Source organism: Cygnus atratus, chromosome 2 (genome assembly GCF_013377495.2).
Source record: "Cygnus atratus isolate AKBS03 ecotype Queensland, Australia chromosome 2, CAtr_DNAZoo_HiC_assembly, whole genome shotgun sequence".
Taxonomy (NCBI): Eukaryota; Metazoa; Chordata; class Aves; order Anseriformes; family Anatidae; genus Cygnus; species Cygnus atratus.
The window spans coordinates 130,702,627-130,729,513 of NC_066363.1; the positions used below are offsets into that span (position 1 = coordinate 130,702,627).

A 26,887-nucleotide genomic window follows, 5' to 3' on the forward strand; every position below is an offset into this window, starting at 1 on the left:
AACAGCTCGCAGGAACTCCACTGCATATTTTCTCCAGGCTTTAGCAGCCAAGTAATGACTGTCTTGAATGCTCCAGCAGAAAAGCTTTATCTGATGAGTGACCATGCCAAAGACTACAGCTTAATTGTAGCATATTATTCTCTTTCCCACACCCCCACACTATCCCATATTGCTTTCTGGCTGCAGTGAGGTAATTAGACCACGATTACTGCATACTTTAGAGCATATAGAAATGAAAGCTGTCTTTGTGAAGTTTTTTCCAGCTCTGACACTATTATTCCTGATAGCTTTGCTTTTCCGGGAACTAGATGTTATTTCTTATTAAACACAGCCTGTTTATAATTGCACTTTGCTGGTTATAATTCTACCATGCCAAGTGCCCTTTTAGCCTTTGCAGTGCAACAACATTCTGTGTGAAGTGGTTCAAGCAGCCCTTTTGCAAACTCAGGTAATAATAATGGAAATGGAATTAACTCAGAAAGTAGGCACACACAGAGACTGCCTCTGCGATCTGACCTAAAAGACCTCTAAACTCCATGGCAGTCTTATCCATTTTTCAAACTGATGTCTCAGTTAGGCCCAGGAAACACAATGGAGAGACAGTACTTTTCCAGAGGCTACCTCCAACTTCCAAAAGACCCTGAACTTTTAAAGATATGGAAGCTCGCAAAGTATGCAGTAGCAAAACACAATGCTCTGATTGTCTGTGATGAAATGCTGCTACAGAAGTGGGATGCTTTTTAAAGAAAGACTACTTCATAAGGGTGGATTTCAACTTATGTGTGTTTGAATCTCTAAAACCAGGCTTCTGCTCACTCAGACACTATCTAAAGGATCCGAGCTGAGAGGTCTCACCTCTGTACTTATCACAGGAGAACATTAGATGTCTTTCAATGACTAGATACTTAACTTTTACGTTGGTAAAATTTTAGTACATATAATGAGATTAACAATACCTAAAGTGAGAAATTTTAAAAATGCCTTGTATCAAAATGTCTGGGTATTAGAGCCTTTTAATGCATCTTGAGTGAGATCCCCCCAAAATGAAGCACACCAAAATCATTCCAGTTTTGAAAAACCTAAACAAAATAATTTTTAAACTAAAAAGCCCACATTACTGAGTGCCAACACTAGCATATAGTTTAAAACTTGGAAAGAAAGGAGTGTTCCAGGGAAGTCAAGGGGAAGTCCATGGAGGTAAAGCACAAATTCCATAAGAAGGGCTTGTTATGTTTAAGATTAAATAATCTCAAAGAAAAAGGAATTAGTGAGAATTGAGCTGTGTAATATTCTGCAATATTAGAAGTAGCAGTCAGTCATTTAGCTTAGTGACAGACAAATTTAAAGAAAAAAAATCGTTTACATTGTCGTGTATTTTGTAAAGTTGAAGATCTACTTCAGGTTTGAATTTCTTGTTCTTCACTCCATTCAGTAAAGTGACTTTTCAGCTTAGCATTTGCATTTCATTAGAAATGCCAGCTTTCCTCTTAATTATTCAGCGCACATATGCAAGACCTTCTGCAGTGCTACAGATCCTGAAGAGTTTATGTTTTATCTAGATAAGGCCAATGCAGCACACTAGAGAATCTTTGTGTAAATAACTTATTTCTCGTGAAAAAAAAGCCCAAGACAGAGAAGGATTAGATGGCTGTTGAAGAGACCTTTGGCAGAGATGAGAACAGATCCCAGATACCTGGTGTCCCCAGCCAGTGCCATATTTACATCATCTTTCTTTCCTCCCTCAGGTTGGAAACACAGGTCTGCTGTTGTACTATTTCATTGCAATTTCTCTCCAAGATGGGCACAGTGATATCATTCTGTTGCTCCTACTGGAAATGGTGGGTGGGCAAAGAGCTGGGGCAAATGCAAACAATGACTTGCCTGTGATATTCCAGCACATCCTGTGGCATCCCCTCCACACCAAGGCACACACAGCATCCCATTTGCCAGCCGGAGCAGCGTGGGGTAATGAGATAAAACCAATCAAACTAATTCCTTCCCCAACACTCGCTTGCTGGCACTTTTTTCTCCAGCTTTCCTGCTGTGAAGAGTAAAATATAAAACTCTGGACTTGATACCAATGGACTGAGGCAATAAAAGCTAATCTGCAATCCTATGGGAATGATCCATGAGCAGGGTTCCCTCCACGCACACCCAAACCCCTCACTCCTTCCTCCACAGCAAATACGATTATAAGATCTAATGAGCTGCAACTAATGCAATTCTGAACGTCTTCACAGCTAATGAAAAACAGGTCTTCTCCTTCGAGGTTTAATTGAGATGTTTGGTTCGTACACTATGGAAAAGAATCACCCCATAAAGCTAGGCATGAATACTGCACTTATGTATCCAGCAAAGACAGTTTACATTTTTCATCTCTTTCTCCTGATGGCTGGATATTTGATGGAGATCTGTGCAGGAAAATATCTGTGACGGGAAATGGACTTCATGAAAGAAAACTTCTCATGTCATTTCAAGGAAAACCTCTAGTCTGAATGTTATCTATTAACCACCACTTCGCACTATGAACTTGGAATAAACAGAGCATTTCCTCAACAAGAATAACTCATAATCCCTAATAAAAATACACCTCTTGCTTCTTAAGAAAGAATCAAAACACAGAATCGGGCCTGTAGCTTGCAAACTTCAATTTGCTCATTCACAATCAACTGACTAAAAAAAAATATCCTTTTTTTTTCCCCTTTCCTCTAGTCTGCTCTTTCTGCTGCCTGTTGGTATCAATTTTTCTGCAATTTAAGAATCACTGATGCTGTGAGACTTCCCCTGCCTCTGTGCTTTCCCCTGTTACTATCATTAGCAAACTTTAGCAGGAAGACCTACGATATGTGTAGCACTGCAGAGATAAAGATAAGTACATCAATCCCACTGCACAAAGTTCTCCCACTACTTTGAGCGAAGAACTGCCAAAGCATTATGACAGACAAGCAATTGCTGGTAGGCGAGACATGCGGAGCATCACATCACTTCCCACAATCAATAACTGCCTGCCTTTTCTTCTTCCATTTTTCAGTTTTGTGTTGACCCAATCGTTACTTTTTTCCCCCAAAGAAATTGGTCTTGTTAAGGCTTTGAGGGTGAAGAACAAGACGGGAATTTGATGAAAACCAAGATCGGATACAGGATAACTGTTCTCCAGGGAGAGGAGAGAAAGTCAAAACAGAGCCGGCCAGAAGAAGAATAGTCTTACACTGGTGATATACGAGGGGAAAAGCAGCTTGAAAGGTGTGTGTGGCTGGCCAGCAGTATCCACCTCTTATTTAGAGCCTTTCAGCTGTGCGGATGTGACCACGGCACGAACACACACATGCAGCTGTACCTGCATCCACCTGCACACGTGCCACAAAGGCAGCCGCTGCCTCTGCTCCCACACGACCAGGAAACGACTTCACCAAGCAGTGTTTCATCTGCTTTATCCTTGTTCTGTGCCATGCTCAGGCCTTCTGTAATGCCCCCCTGAATATGGCTTATTTTAATGGATAATCTAACACTAATGGTGAACAAACGTCTCTCCATCCTTTTCTATTGCTTAGGGAGAAAATTTTATTGTAAAGTAATCAGATTCTGCAAATGGAAAACAGTTTAATGGGACAGTTTTGAAAAGAAAGCGTTCACCGATCAAGAGGGTGACCGCGAGTTATTGAAAGCTGAAACACTTACAGGTTAACTTGATGGCAGCAACAGTAAATTAACTTTTGCTTTTGTCGAAAGATTTTCTTGACTACGACGAACATCTGGCTAACTGCCTGAAAAGCAGAGGTCGTGCAGCTCTCTATTTTCTTCGATGCAGTATCTAGTTGGTGTGCTACTTTCAGAAAAACAACTGTGACATCCTTTTAGAGAGCCCTTTTTGGATTTTCAGCTGACAAGTAACACACAACCATAGACCTTAGTTTGGAGCAGTCACTACACTACTTGCCTTTCTATTTCAATGAGTTATTCAACCAACAAGAGAAACACAAGCCTAAGTTTGGCTGAAAGAAAGCAAAAACAACAGAAAGACTCCACTCACTTTATCCCAGTTTCACAAGCCTAAAAATAGCAGAAGGGAGCTAATGGATTTTATGTGGACAAGAATGAGAACCCAGATTGGTGAGGGGGAATTTATTCTTAGAAAAATCCCTCATTCTGGAATTGTTACACACAAGCATGTGCTGACCCAAATAGATCATGGCTCCTATCATTCCCTAGTGCATTCAAACAGATAAAATGCTGATGTGCACCAAAAATGTTTTGGGAAAACAGCAAGCAAAATCTGCATGGAAACTGCCAGAAAAAGAAAAAGCACAGCAGCTGGTGCACAAATGCTAACAGGCAAAGACAGCACTGCTGGCAAACACAGGTGAAGTGAAAGCAAGGAAAAGACTAAATGATGATGAAAAATTCAAAGGTCTGCCCGAATGGGTGGAGAAAATAAGCCAGTTACCATGGAATACGTACTGCTGTCTCGGAAAGATAGCCATTTGAGCAGCTTCGGGATGCCCAGTTTATTTCAGTATGCTGGTGCTGCCTAGCCTCAGGGACACTGGTTTTCCCCTGATGCAGCCTTCTGGCTTGGCTTGGCAGACACTTTGGTGGAGATGGACAACTTGATGCAGGAACGGCAGGAGATGGTGGCCCTTCTGGCACGGCAGCTGGAAGCCAGCCGACATAGCCTACAGCATTTAAAGCAGCTTTCTGTGCCCTGCATCTAGGCAGATGAAGCCTGCCTCTCGATACCTGCCTTGGGGTGACCTCCATTGCTCTGCAGCCTCTGCTGACAGCACTGGCTCGTGGCACACGCAGAGGCTTCGGGCGCTACTGAGAACTCCCCATGACACCCACAGCACCTGGATGTGGCTGGCAGAGATGGCACAGGACCTACAGGGAATGCTCGTGCTTCCCAAATAGTGATTGAAGACATGGAAAAACATCCCAGGGCATCCCAAATGCTTCTGGGTGGGCAGCTGAGGGAGGCCTTGGTCTCTGCTACAGTGAGGCTAGAAGGTGCCTGCAGGCACTTCCCAAAATTTGGGAGTCTTAATTTGCAGTTGAATCTCATACCAGTATACATAAGTGTTAAACAGATACAAACATCTTCCTCTATAATCATTTACTACGCAAGTGCTGAATACTATTAGCACTAAATCCTTGTTAGAAAGCAATAAGGATTTATGTAGGGATGAAACATTTCAGTCCAGTATCAAAAGAACTATTTTCTGCAAGCAGAACAATGCCAGAGCATCACAGTCCTTCCAGCTGGCAAAACCAAAAGGGAATAACCAGATTTTCCAAAATGTTCAGTACCGCAGACCCTATAATGTTTAATTATCTGATGATGTTTAGGACTCAGAGTAGAGAAGAGAAGAAGCAAATAAAACCACATGAATCTGGCCATCCTCTGAATATTTAAGACCCATCTGTGGAGCATCGATGTGTGTGCCCATCCCAACATTGTGTTAAACATCCCCATGCAGCTACAGAATACATGTGTAAGCATAGGATTAACAACTCTCAAAAGAATTCAGAAAAAAAAAAAACAAAACAATGCAAAGCAAAAACCAAAACACATTCTTCTCCCTTTGTGAACCTTTTAAAATGAAGTATTCATTTCCCTGCAATTTTTCCTCACTAAAATTTTATGTTACTGTAAAGAGACAGGTATGCAGGGAACTTCTGGCCCAATTCTGTTCTCATATAAAAGCTGAAAACAGAAAGTGGTGCCATCTCTGGAAGTAAGTGCAACTGCAGGTTTCTTTTTATTTAAAGCACCATTAACATAAGTATCCACATGATAAAATATTAAAACTGCAATAGAGGCTATTATTTGCTCAACCAATTTAAATCAAAATAAAATAAATAATAAACCTTTTTATTATTCAATTAGAGAGACCAGAAAAAAAAATGCAATGTTACAAGAAAAAGCAGACACTATTAGAAAATAATACAAAAGTATTCCTGCTGCAACTGAGGTCTCAGGAATTTCAAAATTTTAAGTCAAGTCATGGAGTTATTTTGTAGGCTGTTCTGCCTTTGTCTTCATTACTGGTGTGCTGCTATGAAAAAATATCCAGATACCCTGTGATTAATGCTAAGCATTAGTTACTATCTTGTGAAAGCAAGTTGAAACTTAAATGTCAGCCTTCAGTGTAAATCTGCTGAGATTTAGTCTCTTCCCAGAGTAAATCTATTATACCTCAGTAAATAGATAGGATATAAATAAAGTAGGAGCTCGGCAGAGTTTAAAATAGGAATTGCCACTGTATTAACAGGCTTATGGGCAATGTTACTTAGAAGTATTTGTTTTAAAGTCTCAGCAGGCTCATCCTGATGCCTATGGTGTAAAGCCATCTGCTGAACAGACAGAATCGATCTCTGAGTTTGTCCTGCTTGGTTTGTAAATTTACCTACTGTGACTAAGTACATAACTCATTATTAAAAACAGTCAGACCTGATCTTTCCTAAGGGTAAACTAATGCTTCTCATCATCCTTTTGAAAAGAAAAAAAAAAGCATGCAGGAGATAAGGAATAGGTAAGGCATTTAAATGAGACATTATTTGAAAGGTTTACTCCCATGGCCTGACTAAACATGCAAATGTGGACTCCCAATCAACTTTGTAAGAGAATTATAATTCATAATTGGCATTTCTAAAGCATTTTCACAAAGCTGTGTAAATATTGACTAATTAGCCACACAAGAAGCCTGTGGGGTAGGTGAGTAAGTACACCAACCCTCTTCCGTAACTGAGCAATTTACTGGCCTCTCCTGCAGAGGGGACTGAGCAGGCGGGGAGGTTTCCAGCCCCATACCCTTTTGCCAGCCCACGTTGCTCTGACCTCTGATGTGTCACCTGCTCCTCTGCTCTGAAGATTGGATGAGATCAGCTCTATTTTACCAGAGCTCTGAAAATAGTGGGCAAACCTCAGTTCATCATCCAGAAGTCCCATTAAAAAAACACCTTGTTATTCAAATGTCAAAATAAAACCCGAGGATTTGATCTAACTACATACATTATTTACCTGATGATGGTCACCTGTTCTACTTGAGGAACACTCAAACAATGTAGTGCACAATTATGGCCTACTCCCAGAAACAAAGTATGAGTAGGATACTTTTAACTAAATTTTAGAAATAGACCTCTACATGTGTGCACTAAGACACTCCTTTACTTAAAAATCAGTGAACTCTTCCTCAGCAAGGTTCAATAAGGACACATGCAAAGTCCTGCAAATGGGTCGGAGCAATCCCTAGTACACGTATAGGCTGGGCAGTGAGTGGATTAAGAGCAGTACTGCAGAGAAGTACCTGGGAATACCAGTGGACGAAAGAAAGGCTCGACATGAGCTGTCAATGTGTGCTTGCAGCCCGGAAAGCCAACCGCATCCTGGGCTGCATCAAAAGCAGCGTGGCCAGCAGGGCGAGGGAGGGGATTCTCCCCCTCTGCTTCCCTCGTGAGACCCCACCTGGAGTGCTGCATTCAGTGCTGTGGTCCCCAGCATAAAAAAAGACCAGGACCTATTAGAACGGATCCAGAGGAAGGCCACAAAGATGATCAGAGGGCTGGAGCACCTCTCCTATGAAGAAATGCTGAGACCTGTGTTTGTTTAGCCTAGAGAAGGGAAAGGGGCCTACAGGAAAGCTGGAGAGGGGTTCTTTGTCAGTGAGTGTGGTGACAGGCCAAGGAGTAATTGCTTTAAAATAAGAGGAAGTAGGTTTAGATTAGATATAAGGACAAAATTTTTTACTGTGAGGGTAGTGAGATAGGTTGCCCAGAGTGGCTATAGATGCCCCATCCCCAAAGTGTGGCCTTGAGGTCAGACTGGGACAACCTGGTCTAGTGGGAGGTGTCCTGGCCCATGGCAGGGGTGTTGGAACTAAACGGTCCCTTCCAACCTGAGCTATCCTGTGACTCTTACCACCAAGTACCCTCAATGAAGAGTGAAGGAAGTGTGAAAGTCCTGTTGGAGCCTCCAAGAGGCCTTACCCTTCATCATGTAATAAAACACTGAAGTCAAAGTTAATGTCATTAGCCTAGAGGAAGGGTCTAAAAACAGACTGAAGATCCTTGGAGGCCACATCATCGAGAAAGTCACTGAAGACTGCTTCCATCAAATCCAGCTCTTCAAATTAATTGCCCCTTAAGAAAGGAATAACTACTCACTAGTGTCTCAGGTTTTCTGGTTTAAAAGATCAAGCACTAATGATGGCTTTATTCCAGAGTTTTGTTAATAATTGCCATGTTCAGGGGTAACAAACAGCTATTTTCCAAACAATAGCATTATCACAAACTTACAATGTATACAACGTACACAATACGACTCATTTTTGTTTGGTGTAATCCTGCTTTGTCTATTGAAGCCATTGGTTATATGTTGTGTCTCATTTCAGCTACAATCTCTTTAGGACAAAGATTGTGACCCTGTGATTTTGTAAAGCCTCATTCACAGTTAAAATAGCATATAAATTAAATAAATAAGAAGAAATCAAACTGCAGGAATTTATTCTCCTTATATCAGGAATTCATAAGTGAGGATGAAAATATTTTTAAATGGATTTTGTTATGATAATATCTTCCAGAGATCTGGTTATCTTCTGTTGTTTAGATACTGGGAAATGCCTTTGAATTTAAGTGTGGCAACAATCTAGGTAAAAACAGTAACAGGGAAAAGCAAATTAAGCTGTTGACTGGTTGAGTACTAAATCCAGTGTTATTCCACACTGAAGCTCATTCTTCAGCCTGGTTCATGTGTAACTGCTGGTAAAATACCAACATGTTAAAGCTTTTTAACTATGGCCTTAGTTATCTACTCTGAGCAAGGCTAGACAAAACAAGCAGTAGAAATAGAGCAGAACTGGATGCCCTAGTGAGCAAATTTCTTCAAGAAACCCCCAAACCAAAGGAGTACAGATTAAGTGACTCAATATGATAAAAGGGCAAAAAGGGCCTCTGTACTCAGAAGGTTTATACTGACAGGAAGAACGGAGAAGCAGTGCAATGAAAATTACAAACATTTTCTACAAAGTTTGGCTCCCTTTCTTTTTAAGCCCGAATAACTGGTGGATCATGTCAATGAAAGAAGGCACTCCAGGCCACTTGCCCCTGCTCTCATGCTGCCCCTCAGCTTATGCCACCTGAAAGGTGTGTGAGATCACCTGCTGTGGGCCCGGGCTAACTCCTGAGGGCTGGTGGCTTTGGCACAGACACAGTCCCCAAGCCAGGCTGTTCCATGGCTGCTCAGTGGCTTGGGCCACTGTGGGGCCAGGAGCCTGGCTACAGCCAGAAACGTGCCATCAGTAGTAATATGGTAGAGCGATAAGCCAAGGCTTATCTCCGATGAAGTTCCATATGACATGCTTTTTTTTGTGCATGCATCTTTACGCTCTTCAGGACTTTGAGAGAGAAAAAAAAAAAACAACAGTTTTTATCTCTGTATAGAAATACACTCATGAAAACAAGTGTTCAGCCTGCTCTGAGGCTTTGACAAGTAGCTCAAAGGACCTCAGGAGACTGTCGAGCTCTTGCACCTGCAGCTGGAGAGTAGTGAAAAGACACAGATACTTTGGTCTTTAAGAATAAAGCTTGAAGACTTGGTAAGTGCCACTGGTGTTCACCTACAGCATGTAAAATGCAGCAATACTGGTAAAATGAGCTGATAAATTACCCTAGGTAGCCTTCTGCCCCTAGAGACCAGCAACTTCACACACCTGTAAGGCTCCCCATGCCCACAGCATGTAATAATGGATTCCCCATCCTTCAAGCCAGCAGGCCTAACAGGACACTTCAAACTCATCGTTTTTCTCATCATGCCTTTCTTTTTGCTTAACTACACTAAAACCTGTAAAGGGAACAGCATGTGACATCAACTCTGTGCAATAGGTTGGAAAAATCACCCATTTGCACAGCGTTAATAATGTCCTAAAATGGGCATTCACCCTCGAAAGGCATTAGCATGTAACAGCAGCTGCTCATCCTCTGAGCACAGATGAATGTTGGAAAGAGGTGCTGAGAGGCTTTGTCCTAGAATTACATGTCACTGTTTAAAATGTGATGTGAGGAAATTATTTTAATTGCCTATACCAGTTTGGGACTGAAATGGTCCTGCTCGCTAGCTTGGTAGTAGAGGTACAAACTTTTTTCTTTAGTCAGAGTGTTGTTTGAGAAGAACATGTACATACCTGAAAGTCTGGAAAGCCTCACCATGAAATATATAGCCCCAATAACATAGCTTTGTGAAATACTAGCTACTAATGATAGTGTTTAACCATGTCTCACATATGAAGATCTGATTTCTTGCAAGCATTAGTAATGAAAGAGCACAAACTGTTATTTCTGAGATAAATGTTCCAGTTCAAATGTCACAGACCACATCAAAGGCATTCACAGTTGATTCTGGGATTTAAAGAGGGGGAAAAAGAAAAGACTTACACTGCCACTGGTTGGTGGTGATCACAGTGCTAATGACCACGAGAGAAAGATGAGATTTTTTAAAGCATCATTATCTAGTGGCCTTGAGTGCTAATCAAAACAAGGACTATAATGCCTACTTTAATGGGGTTTGTCTCAGTAATGTTCCTAAATGGAATAAACTACATTAAACCCAGACAAGCTATGAAGAGAGATAAATGGCAAAACAATACACCGAAAACCTAAAGATTCCTTTAATCTGCTATTAACTGAGTTACCATCCATGGCATTCACAGTTAAATGCAGTTTTATAATCCATTTGTTGAACTGGACAACTAAAACAGATATGTTGCTGTTCTCCTGCTTAAAACAACAGATTAAATAAGGCCCAAATTAACCTCCAGAACTGCTGGTTTGGTGAATACTATAACATAACAGACTGCATATCTACCTTTTTACTTCTTTAAGGAAAGCAGCTCCCCTGGAGTTTTTTCCTGAAGTAAATAGAGGGAATTTTCCCTCACCTAGGGAGTCCTGCAGATCAGCTGAGCTTCAGCACATGGCAGGGAGGATGCTCCAACAGATAGAGGACCTCACACACTCCCCTAAAGGCCACTGCTGGCCCCTGCAGCTCCAATGCGGCAGGGATAGACACAAACGGACCTCAGCAGGCTTTGGATCACCCTCTGAATGTTTATGGGAAGGGACACTGAATGCCAGGAAGATTAATGCATCACCATTTACCTCCTCCTTCTTGTGCCTTTGGCCTTGCTCATCTCTCCTCTGCATATGCTGGCCCAACACATAGCCATGCTCACTTTCTTGACCTTGATATCCTGGAAGATGAATTACATTTGAACTCCTCAATGGGGATTTAATGGGTTTTCTATTGTATCTACTTTGCTGTACCTCTTACACTGAGTTGGGAGGATCCTCAACAGCTGAGAAGGAATGCAGACTATAAGATTTTTATCAGATGTATTCTTGCCATAAGAGGTGACAATTGACAGATAAAATGAGAGTCAAGGCATAGAGGTGTTGACACTTTTATGTTCATTTAGAGGCAAGACTGAATTGATGCTAAAGGTCCCATGTTGGGAAGATGGATTAGCTCTTTGTTCATGCTGTACACAAAATATAGGATCATGCACCTTATCTTGATGAAGCTTTCAGTAAGGATCTTTAAAAACTGGAGCTGTAGCTTAGAAAACATATAATTTATTCTATTCACCCCAGTATTCCAGAGGAAAAAAAATCCTATGGTTTGTATTGCTTTTGTAAAATGGTTGCTCTCCTGCACTCAAGGGACTGTGAAAGGTCAGTGATGTTGAATATACATGATTTATAAAGTACTCTTGGATGAGAGGTGCTGTGTAAATGTAAAATATTATTAGAGCATACTCTGCTTAATTGACATACACTGAAATGGAATTGGCTGCGCCACAAGAGCAGAGCTAAGAAACTAATTTAGTCTGATGACAGTGGCTTGTCTACAGCTAGTGACAGTCTACGGCAGCTTAAATATAAATTCATCTCACAGACAGACTTACCTAATGCTGAAAGTTATTGCTGTTCACCTGGACCAGGTCATACGCAGATTTAAATTTGAAGACTGTGCTCCATCCAGTCTTTCCATTAGAAATGACTAGGTAGGCAAAGATCAGAGACTTCTCCGCACCACAGTGTGGCTTCTGTGGTGTGGCAGCTCCTGTGCAGCCCAGCCACCCTCCCTAGAAATGCCACCTTGCAAAAGCCAGTTCTCAGGTGTATGCCAGAGATGCTTGGGATGCCATGGTCTTCACGTGCCTCAGAAATGTAGCCTCAGATGGCACTTTCAGACTCAGAATACACATCTTATTTATCCCTGGTTTTCATGGAGGCTACCAAGTTCCACCTAGAGATTTGATCCTTGAGATTTGTTCACTTACTTGTATATCCAAAAAGGCTTCCTAAAAACGCAGTCTCGTAACTGAGTGAGAGTGAGCTGGACTGGACTAGCGGTCCCACTGCTCCTCACTCACAGAGTTTCTGGCTTGGAAGAGAAATATAAATTATCCTTTCATGCACTTTTTGGGACTGATTCCAGCTCCTCTCTTTCTTCTGACCACAACAGTCTATCCTTTAACACTGCAATACATAATCGGTTTGAAGCAGATTTTAAAATGTTTTAACAGCTGACATTATTACTCCATTTTACCATAAATGGAAAAATGCCCATTCCCCTTCCCAAACAAAGATGTAGATTGCAGATCATATTCTGAAGTCTTTTTAAAACCTAGGCCAAAAGATCTCACCAGCACAATCTGTTCCCCTTCACGTAACTATTTCCACTCTCACAGATTCTTTTATCTAATTCCTTTCCTCCCTGAAGTTTACAGTGTCATTCCAAAGATTTTTCAGCTGCATTTCTCCTCCCTCCTCTTAAATTCTCTCCCTCTCATCAACCATCTAAAGTCCTTTTTCAAATAGCACTATTTTCTTTCAGAAGAGCAATGCTATGAATCCAGTACTACAAACTAATCTGTTATTACCTTTTCCCCCATGCTAAAACAAGCAGTTTTTTTCTTCTTTTAATTAAAAAAAAAAAGAAGGGAAAAGAAAAAAAAAGAAAAGAAAAGCTTGTGAGTTTCCCATCCCTAAAGGGAAAATAGAATTTCCTTTTTCTGAATGTATCAATGGTTTCCCATGAAAATTGATATATCTGTCTGAGTGGTAAAGAAGATTTGGTTTATCTACATCTGAGAGAATAGTTACATGATGTTATTGCATAAAATGATTGATTTGCAGGCAACAGAAGTTTTATTTAAGAATAATGTCTAAGTTAGTCTCATCTACACAAAACAATTTGCATCTTCACAAAAAAAAATACTCTATACTCAAAATAATTCCTCTCTTTACTGATGACTTAGACTATTTGGCTTCTTTTGCTCTCTCTGGATAATTTTTACTCTTAATAGATCTGCTCCTTTGGCTACAGCAGCAATGGCAGACGATGCCATTTAGGCTACACTGATCATGATTTATCTGTGCTCCCACTATAAGCATTTATCACGGGGGACTGCTTTTCCCTTTTGTCTTTTCATTGTGTTTCGATAGTTCCTTCCCTAACAAGGAGAATGGCAAAACGCAATATAGGTTTTTAAACTAGGGAATGACATTTTTAGCTGAGATCTATGTGCAAATGTTTGTTTCCAGCTGTTTGAGCAAAGTAGCAGCACATCCAAGATAGATGTATACATATTAACCTTTTTTTTGTAATATAAGAAAAAAATATCTTAAAAAAATAAATCTCTCAGCTATGAAAAAAAGCCAAGAAAAGCTTACTTGCTTGGATGTTTACATAGACCTGTGCCTACAGAAATAATATCTACCTAATTTCTCATAAGCAATGGAGTCTAGTCAAATCCTCTGTGCCATTTCACCCTCTTTTGATATTAACAATCCACAGGCTAGAAGGCACAGCCAAAGAAATCACCTCCAGACATTTCTCCTGCTTAGGAATTTGAGGAATGGGTGATGACCATGTAGGGTCTCTACTTCTTCGCATTTACTACATGATAAAGTTGAGTAGTATCTGGAGGATTCTGTGATCTCTGCTATACCACTATTTTTCAGGACCTAACTCAGCACTGGAAGTTAAACCATGTCTGGTTTCTTATCACATACCAATTGACCATCTTGTCCATGATAAAGATAAAAAGCCACAAGACTGTTTCTTTATATACTCCAGGTCTCCACATTCAAGCAATCGCACCAAGTGTTTATAGTTCATTTTCCAGCATGTCCCTAAATTTCTCAATGGCATGATTTTCAATATCACTTGCAATATTGTCATGTCGCAATTGCTCACATCTACTTTTGTGACTCGGACACAAGTGCCATCCTTAAAGCCCTGTCCTCAAGCACTTAAGAAACCAGTGTAGGTAGAGCTAATGAGCAATCTCTGAGCTTCCTAACAACTCTGCTTTCCTTTGAATCCACCAACCAAAAAAACTCCACAACAAATGTGTGAATGAAATGAGGCGCTTCTTACTTGTCTATCTATCTTTGTTGCTTCTAATCCTTGGAAACTTCTGAATTAACTCCATTGGCATGGTGAAAATAAGTCACAGCCAGAGGCATGGAGATATGCAGAGCATACTTATCGTTTAAGCTCTCCTCCAGAGTCCTCAGCCTCCCTGTAGCACGCATCAGCCCTCCCATGACCTCAGATCCCCATCAATCACTAAAGTCCTTCCTTCTCAAGCTAATGCAGCAGCAACTTCCGATCATCTTGTGTCAGGCACATTTGTGTTTGTAATTCATTTCACACTATGCAATTCATTAAGCACTCTATTTTGATTACCATAATGTGTGAATGCAATTTTGTATCTCCTCTATACAGGGTCACTTTTATGTCAGCTCTTTTTTGACTGTGACAGTCTTTTCCCATACTGAAGGCAAAACAGTGTTTACATTCAGTTAGTTAAAATATTTACATTGCACATTCAAATGATGCGCTTTCCCAGTGACAGGGCTCTCTGTGGTATTTCCTCCTGTACCTACTCTGCAGCGGAAACAGATGATTAAGATAAATATTCTGGGTGTCTCTAAACAAGCAGATTAGGGGAAAAAAGCAGCACAGCTATACTATGCCAACATGCCTGGCCTTTGCAGTACCCATGCTAGCCGTGTTGTCTGTCTAGCACTGCATGAAAGCCTTACAGGACCCACATTTAGAAGAGCTACACATTTTCCAGTCATTGCATCTCAAACAGATTCTCCGTTCATTGGTCATTCACTTGCTCGCTTGGTGCACAAGGTGGGTTGAAGCGTGACGCGTGTCGGTGCTGGGAGAGGAGGTAAGAATGGGGCTCCGACCATAGGATCGCTTGTAGGAGGCACACAGAGAGGACAGGGGCTGCTGCCGAGTGAGACAGTGAAGACCCACCACCCTCTTGTTTGGTAGCACTAAAGGAAGCCAAATTCTCCCCAAAAGAAGATGACAATCAATGCTATATGACCCTATGGGACTGAGGAGAGAATCTGGAAACGCAGTAAATATGGAGTTGAGCAGGAAAAGCAACACTACAGCTGGCAAGGGAAGGACAAAGTGGTGGCATTCCTAGGAGTCAGGAAACACACCAGACTCTCTTCTTTTAATATAAATGAATAAAATACTGCAACTGATGTGTAGAGACCTGCTGCACAAAGAGGTGCACCAAAGGCCTACGTGGCCTTCTCCCCAAAGGTGCTGTTTGAGGCTCGCAGGACAAAAAATAAAAAAAAGGTACGCACGACAGTAAACTTTGGTATCATTTAAGGCACATTATCATATACACAATAAACAGTTAATTTTGATCACATGCTTGTCACTATCAAACACATGCAAATCCTTCTGAAAGCAAAACAGATGCAGAGTGAATTAATTCCTCACATGGAAACTCGGCAGCAATGCAAAATTAGAAAGAAAGATTATAATTCCCGACCCTTGGTGGGTGTGCGCCTTACCTTACAACAATGCCCACGCGGGTCTGCATACGGGATGTCCCAGGCAGGGAGCAAAAGCTTCTGTGCTGAAAAAAAAGATGGTGCTCTGGTTAAGAAGTTACTGCAAAGGCTGTGCCTGTGCTGACGTCCATCACAAACTGCTGCATCTTTTTGTTTACAGAAACATATACAATAGATGAAAGTCGACTATGTAAGGAAAAGCTATCTATTTTAAATTGACCCTGCCTTAGTGTCATGTACTCCAGAGGAAATGGGTTATAAATGCCGCCGTATAAATGAGGCATGCAGCATTCAGCACATGAACTTTAAGCAGGATAGTTTGATGTGTGGGAGACAAATTTGTTTCACTTTTTCCAACTAATAGAGAACGAGACCATGTAACTGTTTGCCAATCAAAACATAGCAGTGAAATAAACTGTAAAGTAAAGCAACAGGCTCTACACCATCCTAACCCAGTGTATTCACGGTAATAACTGACCAATTCTGATTTAACTGAAAACTGTATTTATCCACATACGTTTTTATTTCCTGACATGAGTGCCTACAGCAAAGCATCTGCTGAATAATGGGTGTGAATTGCAGCCAATTTAATCATTCTGGTTCCATTTCTTGGCTTCTGCAGATGAGCTCCAGTTTGGGATCCCCACCCTTGCTCGTCCCCAAGAAGTCCAAGATCATTCAGCATCTAATCTCAGGCTCCACTCCTCCCTCTCCTGGGGGTAACAACAGACGAATGTGGTTTCCTCAAGACTTCCTCACCTGCTGGCCCACTCAGACAATTATCCAGCAGTTGCACAGCTGGATAATTTGGCCAGCCACCCAGCCAGTGCCACTGGTTTTGGCAGACGGATGCCCAGGGTGATCGGCACCAGCTGCTGCTGTCACTAGTGGGATGTTTTCCAGAGTTTCTCATTCAAGGCAATGAGTTTGTTGCTTGAAACAGTTGCTCCCTGAAGATTAAGGCCAAGCAGCAGCACAAGAGCCGTGTGTGTCCCCTGGGGCTGGTACATGCCACCAGGTGAACAGGAGGCACCAGCTACACCCTTCCAAATCCCAGGCGATCAAAAGAGCTGCCACAGACATGCTGGAAAAAAAGAGCAGAGCCCTGCAGTGTGCAGATGACACTCTCCTCCTCTCTGATCCCCCCTTATAAAAATCTCCCCCCAGAATCCCAGTATCTTTCAAACACTGCTTGTGACAGTGATCACTGCAAACCTGGAGCTGTATCAGGGACCTGCAGTGCTCGTGCTTTGTGCCTGCAGGCACATCAGCCGGGGCACACAGCATGAGCAGCAGCTACTGGGTGCTCACCTCTACCACCACGCTTATTATCATCCCCAAACAGCAGTGCAAACTCTCAAGAATATAGTTAACGACTGTAAGGAACAAACAGCAATAAGGACAGCAAGAAAGACCTTGAGAGTTGCTCAGACAAAATATATCTTCGTTTTAAAAATAGAAAAATAACAACAACAGCAACAAAAAAAAAAACACTAAAAATATCATTGAAGTAGTAAGGACACAGGAGAAATAACTGCACACCAGCACAAAATCTGTTTGGCACAGTCTGCCTACTCTTAGTTATTCCAAAGCGGCTGAAAAGAATAAATGCAGTTTTCTTTCTGCTGAGGTGTGTGGAACAAATGTTAATTTTTTTCCCACTGCACGGAACAGTTTATGCACCCCGCGTACCTGCAGGGGTGAGGAACTGCTAATAGGAAGAAGTATTTACCTTGCCTAATGGCTGTATGTTAATGTATTTCTATTAGCAAAACCCGTTTAACATTGCATATGTATAGTAGCTTCTGGCTTAGAAAGTAAGAAAGAAAGCACGAGACAAAATGGTCTTTTCTCTCTCTGATGGGAGCACAGATTTTTCTTGCTGATTGTAATGCAAACCAAACCCTCACACAGGGATCAGACAAACTCCAAACACCCCCAGCACGACAGCCACGGAGCTGCTCTCCTACAGAGCACCGCGGACTCCAAACTTCTCCTGTGCTGTGTCACATGCGTTTTAATTAATAACCAGACAGCGGCAATCACCGCCGTGCTACCACAGGGATAAAAGCATTACCTCCGCGTCCAGGCCCCCGTTTCTGCCGTGCAGAGGACATCAGGAGGAGCTGTCAGCAGCCTGGGTAATGCAGCTCCAGGAGCTCCAGCCCTGACCTCCTTCCCTTTGCGATTCTGCATGCGCGGCCGGACCTCCACCTTGGCGGCTGCCAGCCCGAGGCAGCCCATGCACAAAGCCGCCTCTGTCCGCCCTGGCAGCGGGCGCTATCACAAAGACATCCTAATGCACAGCCATGCACTTTTCCCTTCCTTCTTCTCGCTTATTCTGATGAGAGGAGATGGGGAAAGGAGCAGTGTATTTTTGATCAGCCGAAGCCTCGCTGCGTGACGAGGAGCTGGTGGCTGGAGGGGAGGTGAAGGCCGTGGCAGCGGCTCCCCGCTTCGCCTCACACGTTTTTTGTCTCGGGGCCGTGGGTGGCTGCGTGAGCAAGCATCCGAAGCAGGGGAGGAGTCACCCCAAGTGCAACTCTCGACTCGAAGCCTTGGCTGCGACGAAGCGGCAGGCTGGTGACACAGCAGGGCCAGCGCTACAAAGGCCACCCACCTGCCCAAACCTCCGCTCGTGGCCGCGGGACGCAGCGGCGATGCTGTGCTGCCACGGGGCTCCGGAGCCACGGACACCCCACAGCTCCTGGCCAGGCTGGCCGGTCACCTCCTCCACGTGACAATGCCATTTTCCTGCTCGAGAAGGCACTGCACTTTCCTCACCGAAAAATTGTGCGATGAGGCAACAGGTCGCCCTCCCGGCAGATGTTTGCAGCTGTCAGTATGCAGAGAGGAAGGTGGCAGCATTTCTAAGAGGCAAACCTTTCACAATTACATGCTTATATATATATATTTTTCCCTCTTAAAAGACAGACTCTCATGTGTGCACTGCATACATTTCACATAACTCCAAGTTTGTTTTCTTTTCTATCAGAAAATGAGAAGTTATCTCGCCTTGCCTGCAGAGAAGTGAGCGGCGATCCCTGCTGAGACCAACTGGAATTTCACAGTTTAACTCAAATGTTCCCAAGCCAAGCTACACGATACATGGTAGCCGTTCCACATTTCTTCACATTACTTATAATTCAGACCTTAAAATACTGCAACTGAACACCGCAGTAAGCAATGAACGGTTTTCTTCTAGTGACAAACAGCAAGAGACACGCAGTCCTTGGGTCCAGCGCAACTCTGAACTCATTCCAGGTCCCTGATGAACCATCACAGCATTACAATGATTTCCCATGCAATTAGTATTAATTGTGACTCGCTGGCAGTCCCACAAGGGCCCCCTCTCGCCCTTTTACCAGTCCTACCAGGTCAGCCTGAGAGCCACCAGCACGCATCACTGGTGCACCAGCTCCAAGGGCTCCTTCTTGCAGTTAAATTTTGGGGAACTGGCCAGGGCTGCCTCCAGTAACCATCACAGATACACCACTTCCAATCACTGCGTGTGAATTTCCAACATGAGACATTTCTAGATGGAAATTTTTAACTATTTTCTAAAACAACTTGAATGTTTGAAAGCATTTTGCTGTGGCCAAAACTCCAACATCCTTTTTCAGGAAAACTGAGTGGCGGTGGATACTGTGCATCTTGTACTCAAAATTAAACTAAGAACAGGAAGTTGTAAATGAGCAACCCCCTCTTCGAATTTTGCTCTTTAATAACCTCTTTAAAAAAGTTTATTTTCTTTTTATCTACTAATAAGATCAAGATATTTGTTAGCATCTTGCCAAATGGACTAAAGCAAGATCAAGGTTGCTTTGTTCCAGCAGAATCAGATGACCCTGTGGCAATAAACAAAATGAGATGTTCTTTGACTGAACATCGTAAATATCTAAAACGTATTTCAGAGTAGCACATGCATTTAGCTTCCAGGTCAGTATCCCAGCTGATGGATCTCAAACATGATCTCTTTCTGCCCTGTAGAACTGTTTAAGTAATCTCAAAAATCCATATATCTCTATCCTTTAAAACAAAGTGCTGAGGCAGTTTAGAGTCAAAAGGACACCCTAAAACAGAGAACTGCATGGAGGCCAGCTGACAAATGCAATTCAATAAATATTAGAGGATGTAATGTCTAATGCTAAAATACATTAGGAAATGCTTGTTGCTAGCAGCAAGTAGAATTACCCCAACTAAAACAGGTCAGGTATAATCAAGAACAATGTCCTGTAGGCCAGCTTTATTCCCCCTCCATTTTCTGTTTCTCACAACTTTCTAGTCCACATGAATCTGTGCTCCTCAGCATTGCTCTCCCCATGGCATTTTCCTCCTTCACTGTGTGACATTTGGGAACCACCACATAGTGTCACCAGGCTGCCTAATGCCAAGTGTCTACTACATGGTATGCTTTGGCTTGGAGGCAGCCGAGAACATGATGACAGTTACTGCTCTTGGAAAGTCTCGAGTATGGAGCAGAAGAGTGCTACAGACTGCCTGTGCCATCTCATGTCACCTCTACCAATTCAGCTGTCTGCAGCTCTAGACTTTGCTTAAGGGTTCATGTATTTAGTGTGGATAAATCTAGGTATGAAAACAGGAATGCACAGTATTTACATTTGGAAGAAAACATAAGCTACGTATATGTAAATGATAAATCTCTGCCTATGACAGCTTATTAATTTTTTTCCTTGTAGATCCTTCTTTTTCTGGGTCTTTCTGATCCATTTGGTTTTGATTGTTTAAAAGCTTTATTGTCTTCTTTTTCCACATCTATGGCATGCAAAGATAAGGTGACTATTTTTTAGAATCACATGAAGAATGAGCACTTTCAGACTATTCTCACTGTTATTTTCAAGTACAGGCAACTTCATTTTCATTGGTGTAAATCAATTTCAGTAATTCTCTTAATTTCTAAAATCTTTGGATATATACCATCCATCTGAGATCAGAATCCTCCTCACCTCTATCTCACACATCCTTAGCTCTCAAAGAGCATAACACAAAGGTATTGCTCAGAGCAGTTTAGGTGACAAAAGAGTTCTGTCATTCAGTGGAGGAATGGATTAAAGAACTACAGAAAGAAAGCTTCAGAGAATATCTTTTCTGTAAAAATGTGCATGCTTTTGCATGAAGATTAGGTGCGGTATGTGTCTTGGAGGTGTGGAATGACTATATTTCTCTGGACACTGTTACTCCAAAAATCTGGTTTAATCACAGGCTTTTGCAACTCTCTCTCTCTGCAAATCTGCAACTAAGAGACAGAGGGATACAATATTCAGTTTTCAGGAAACATAAGAGCGGTAATTTACTTCTCCAAGAAAGTATGCCAGGACTCAGTCACTGATATTCTAATACCCTATCAAATTCAATCTTTACAAATACAAAGCAAACATCTTTAAGCAAATTATGAACATGTCTATCCATAGAGATGGAAATTGTACAATTTACAATTGTAAATTACTTCTCTAATTGGTGCTACTTTAAATCTTCAACTAGTCAAAGAAAGATGTGTTCAGCCTGCATCAGGTGCTAATGAAGCCTTAAGTCTAGATAGAGATCTTAGTTAAATTAAAGTTAGCTGTTGAAATCCATTTTGATAACACTGCATATTCTAGATTTTCGTAAATGACAGATTTTCCAGTCAAACTTTTGACTGCTGCTCCTTCCTGCATTAACTTTTTAAGAGAGTTACTCTCACTGACAGCTGTATCTGGAGCATGGCATGGCACTGGTAGATGCGTCCCATCACGTCCTTCTACCGCCTAAGCCCAGTGCTGCACTGCATGCGGTTCTCTCCGTGAGCTGGAAATCCAGGGATTAAACAAAGAATTACACTGCAATCAAGCATCTGGGAGTGCATCACCTTTTGCTCTGGCTTGTTGGTCCTGAGAAGTACTTGTGTATCTCTGACACGTGCTGAAGGCAGGCATGCTCTGGACTGCATGCTCTCTCTGCTGAAGATGACTGCATTTCACATTGAGCTACCTATCTCACCGAATTACCTTGCTTTGACACAGATCATTTGGGTCTACAGTCAAAGGCTCCACTGAAGGCTCCTGACTACCTCAGGTGAAGACATCACCTACACAAATCGCGTAAAAGATTTATGGTCGTTTGGATTTTAACTTGGGATACCTACCGTATGTCTCAAGCCCCTTCTTCCAGAAGTCAAGTCAAGGTCCTATGAAGATTAAAGTGTACCAATACAATCTAAGTTCAGTATTTTGTACTACAAGAATGCAAATAATTTTCTTAAATCTTTTTAATGGAAATTGGATTATAGCAATTACAAATTACTGTACATTCGGGGAAGCTTTATTTTTTTTTTAAAGAACACTTTTTTTTTCTTTTTTTTCCTTTTCAAATTTCTTTCTTCTCTGTTGTAATCTCTCAGGTTAGCACTGATAATGGAACTAAAACTTTCACCTCACCTGGTTCTAGTAAGGCTGTCTTTATCAAGCTTTTGATCTTGTCTCTTTGGCTTCCATTTGTGGTAACCGGAATTTCCAGCTGTCTTTTCAGCCAACTACTTGATAGAGTTAGGATTGCTTAGTCCAGACAACATTGAGTTATTCAGTCTGAAACCGGTCAAGGCTAAATACTTCTAGATGGTTTCCTAATGCTATTCATTAGGACAGGGGTAGCTACAAATGGGCTTCCTTCAGCTTCAGCTTGCCTTCTATTCTTCCTTGCAGCTTGCTCATTTTATTAAAAATGAAGGGAAAAAAAATCACATCACTGGAATTTCATTTTCCACTCCTCATAGTCTTCAAATGTATACTCTCTATTAGGCCCAACAATTCTGCAACAAGACCTCTCTAGACCATTGCATTTAACAGCAGCAATGACCAGGAATTTTCTTTTTCCTTTGTTAATTCTCTGCTGCATCCTCCCACTTTCCCTATTTTCCAGTCCTTAATTAAATTTCAGGTCAAAGCTCCTTCAGACTTATGACATTCAAATGTTTTTATATTTGGTTAAAAATAGTGCAAATGCATTATCTGGTATTGTCATAACTAACCAAGAGAAACTCTCCAAAATTATTTGGATATATGGACAAGATTCGATTAGCTAAATCAAATTGCTAAACTACAAGTGCACAAGGGAATCATATATTTATTTTTAAATGTCAAATCTAATTAAAGTGTGCTCAAAATAATTGGCCTGGCTATGGGACATTAGCTGACAGAGGTTTTGGAAATGGAAGTGATACCAAGGTAATAGGCAAAATAGCCACCAGAAAATATAAATCTATATATCAGTCAAGGATTTGGGATTATAAATGCTATAGGGAGATAAAGAATGATATCCTCCTGTCGTTTATTGACAAGCTGTGATAGAGCAGCTGAGAAAAAGGATACCTGTGCCATTGCCTCGCCACCAGCCTGGACTGTGCTGCGTCCCACCTCCCAGAGCTGACTTGTATTTTTGATCCTGTCCGACCTGTTTGAACTATCCCAGCTTTGCTTCCAGGAATGGTGGCATCACACTCAGCAAAAGCATAGCTGATAAAACTGTTTGCATTCAGCAGATTGCGTTATATGAAAACTATTTGTTAAAATGTAAAAATTAAAATCTCTGTAACAAGTAACTATTTCAAGTATTTGCACAAACTATACAAGTCCTTCACCAGACCTACTGCTCTGCAGAAACTTTTGGAAGCTCATTTAAGAACTGAATCTGTGCTAAAAATCTCTAAAATGTGTTTACTCGTTAAAGAATGGATCTACTAAAGAAAAGGAAAGAAAGAGGGGGAAAAGAAAAAGAAACCATCCTTAGTAACTTTGACTTAATCAGAGTGGATTGAGATAGTGTTTAATATAGGAAGACTCATTTCAGAAAAAACAGGGTAGGATGCAGACCACCAGCTACTAGTGCTTAGTCTCTTTGATTATCCTTCAGAAGTGAAAATCAGTTTACAAAGCAGGAAAAACAAGATGAACAACCTTAATCCACACCAAAGACACATAAAAGGCTGACTAATTACGCCAAGCACCTCTTTATGCAAGGAAGCTCTCTCTAATGTTCTCCAAAGCACCTACAGGACCAAGCAGAGGGAGCTGCTGCCTGCACACCTGCTCCATGTGGCACTGGCCTGAAATGTAGGAATACTGCCCAGTGTTTGACCTATGTTATGGGCATGAAAGGAAGAAAAACAAAACAAAAGAAAACAAAGCAACAGCCTAACAAAGCACCTCAGATTCACATAGCTCCCGAAGCAGATGAACAGATGAGTAAGAACTGGGGTTTCCAGCTTCTGTGTCTTTATTGTTGTCTCGGGATGTTATGCTATTTTTTTTTTTTTTTTGGACTGCACACTACCTGTTAGAAAACAGACCTCTTTGGCTATTTATTGTTGTATTGTCCTTAAGCACTTTGTTCTCCCTTGGACATACTCACCACAGATGGATTGGTGCATACATGGAAGCTTCGCCCAAACTTGGTTCAAGATGCTGGGTTGAGATAATTTGGAGATTAATAGCAACTGAAAAGGAAACTTAAAAAAGCAAATCTGACAAGTGTCTGATACAGGCAGGCGTACGCCAGGCTGCTGAAAAACTGTACCCTGTTCTTTAAACTCCATGGAGCCTCTGAAATTAGCACTTGTCAGAGTGAGGCCAGAGGTGCCTCTGACCAACAGGACAGCGCTCCGAGAGCTCACTTTTTGGTAAACTGAGTGGAGAAGCTATAAATATACATAAACTATTTAGTGAAGTTTCAGGTCAGAAGTTTTTTGATCCACACTTCAGAAAGCTACCAAAGCAGAATATTCCACCCCTTTTCCACCTGCTTCCAGGAGACATCGCCTTGGTCCCAGTGGATGGCTTTGGCATCCTCCTGCTGTTTGTGTGCCCCTGCCTACTGCCTTCAGCTCCTGTGCATGGGAGCTGGCAGGCAGAGCAGACTGACGGACACATAGAGGGCAGCATCACTGCTCCAAGCAGTGCTCGGACAAGGAGGACAACCCAAGACGTTTGTACATCTCCCTTTTCAGAAAATCTCCCCTTAAATCACTCCTTCAGTGGGAACAGAACCAGATGCTTAAGCAGTCCTGCAAGGCCAGGTGGATTGCAAGATTTTTTTTCATGTCTGAATGCAACTTCTGTCAGTTTTACATAAGTTGCTAACACAGCCAAGGGGTTAGCAGGAGCCTGTTCAACTCCTCCAGACTCTGAACTGTACAAAATACACTGGACAAGAGAGTTAACAATATTGCTTATGGACTGGGAGACTAACTGGGCTGGGAGAGACACAAGCATAAAATCCTGAAACAGAGATCAGAGATGGGAGTCTCTTAAATGAGCAATCTTTGCCAGAATATGTAATGGCACATCACAGAGGATCACATTAGCCTACCTGCAAAAAAAAAACCCACACTTAACCAAATCCTGAAATTCTTGTTCAGTATTTGCATTAAACTCATGGGAATCACATGGGCTTCAGTATGCCTTTTCTCCCACACCAAAGCAGATGGGACAGATAGGGATGCGAGACAAACGCTTTCCATTAAGCCTGAGGGGAGATGAAGAAGCAAAGAAGCCCCCACGTGCACACACACTCATATGCAGAGCTCCCGCTCCGCAGGTGTGGAGCAAGCAGTGTCTTCCTCCAGAGATGGACTCAGGGACAGAGGTGGCCCAGTTTCGGAGCTGTTAGCTACTGCAACACTGAAAGTGGTTTTGTATATATAGCTTTCATGCTACTCAAATTCATCTTCCTGAGCTTGTTGCCCTCCTCACAGTTGTTAACAAATTTCCTTACATTTTTTTTCTCCTTTTTCACACACGCTCCTCCATCCCCGAGGAAGGCGCCGGAGCAGCTGCAGCCAGCTGTGCACTTTGGCCCAGGGCCTCTACCTGCTGCCCCCGAGAAATCGGCGGCAGCCCTGTGATGATGGAGATGGAGGCTGCCCTACATGAGGCAAGCAGGAGGAATATTTCATTTGCAGTCGGTGGGGCCGAGGAAAAAACAGTTATTAAAGTATTCACTTGTACCCTCCCTGGCTTTACTTTTACTGTCTGAGGAAGGGAAAGATAAAATATTAATTCTCCTTTTCCATCATTTTTAAAATCAGATGTTTAAGGTGCCTGTTAACAGCCTCTCTGTACTAGGGACCTGAAGTCACGGTCAGTCAAAGCCTGAATCTTTGCTCACACAAGTCTACGACGAACACCAGGTTGGAAGGCTTCCCTTGGCCCACCAATTCCTGCTCTCTTAAGTGTGAAGCACCACAGCCTATAATCCTATTCATACAGCAGAGTTTTGTTCCATGAAAAATGGTTAATAAAGTTCAGAAAATTGTCTCTTTTTTTTTTTTTTTAAAAAAAAAAAACTTCCCTAATTTTATAGGACAGCAAGAAGTTAAGTTCAACTAAGGGAGGGTTATCTTACAAGCGGAGGCCCCTCAAAACTAAAACACAGACATGAAGAATGTGAAATACAGACACAGATCTTTTCCAAGAGATCCTATTAGCAAAGAGATACATGCGTGCTGGAAGACACTTTCAATAATTACGGGTCTTGTGCAAACTCAGAAATCTCTCTGTGTCTTTTTATGAAGCTTCTATTTTTTTCTTTCCTTTTTATTTCTTCCTTTTTTTTTTTTTTAAGTTGTCTTTCCATTTATTCCAAATCCTGATAAAACAAACTCATTTTACTTGTGTTTCATGAGCTCATGACCAATAAAAGCTGCAAAAGAAAAAAAAAAAAAAGTGAATATGTTAGGCAGTCATTTAGATATTTGCTCTTTTAAACAGGAGGCCATTCTTTGCATGAATTTAATGTCAGCAAGCATAGGAGGTGTCAAATGCTTTGGCCTTTATGTTGTTTCTCAGTGATATAATTGCCAATAGCTCCTGTTTTTTAAAGAGAAGAATACTTATCGTGCTATTTGTGTTTTTTTTGTGTGCTTTTTTTTTTTTTTTTAATAACAATCCTTAACACAGGGGAGGGCATAAAACAATTTGCAGCTAAAGCTACGTTTCCA

General features: G+C 41.7%; 1 protein-coding gene across 1 annotated transcript in view; it reads right to left on the minus strand.

Annotated features, from left to right (window-relative positions):
• Positions 1 to 26,887, minus strand: part of PAG1 (phosphoprotein membrane anchor with glycosphingolipid microdomains 1) — a 102,655-nt gene that overhangs the window by 22,728 nt on the left and 53,040 nt on the right. The window contains exon 3 of the mRNA XM_050708698.1: positions 15,895 to 15,959. The gene's annotated coding sequence lies outside the window, so the exon portion shown is untranslated. The remainder of the gene's footprint in view (positions 1 to 15,894; positions 15,960 to 26,887) is intronic.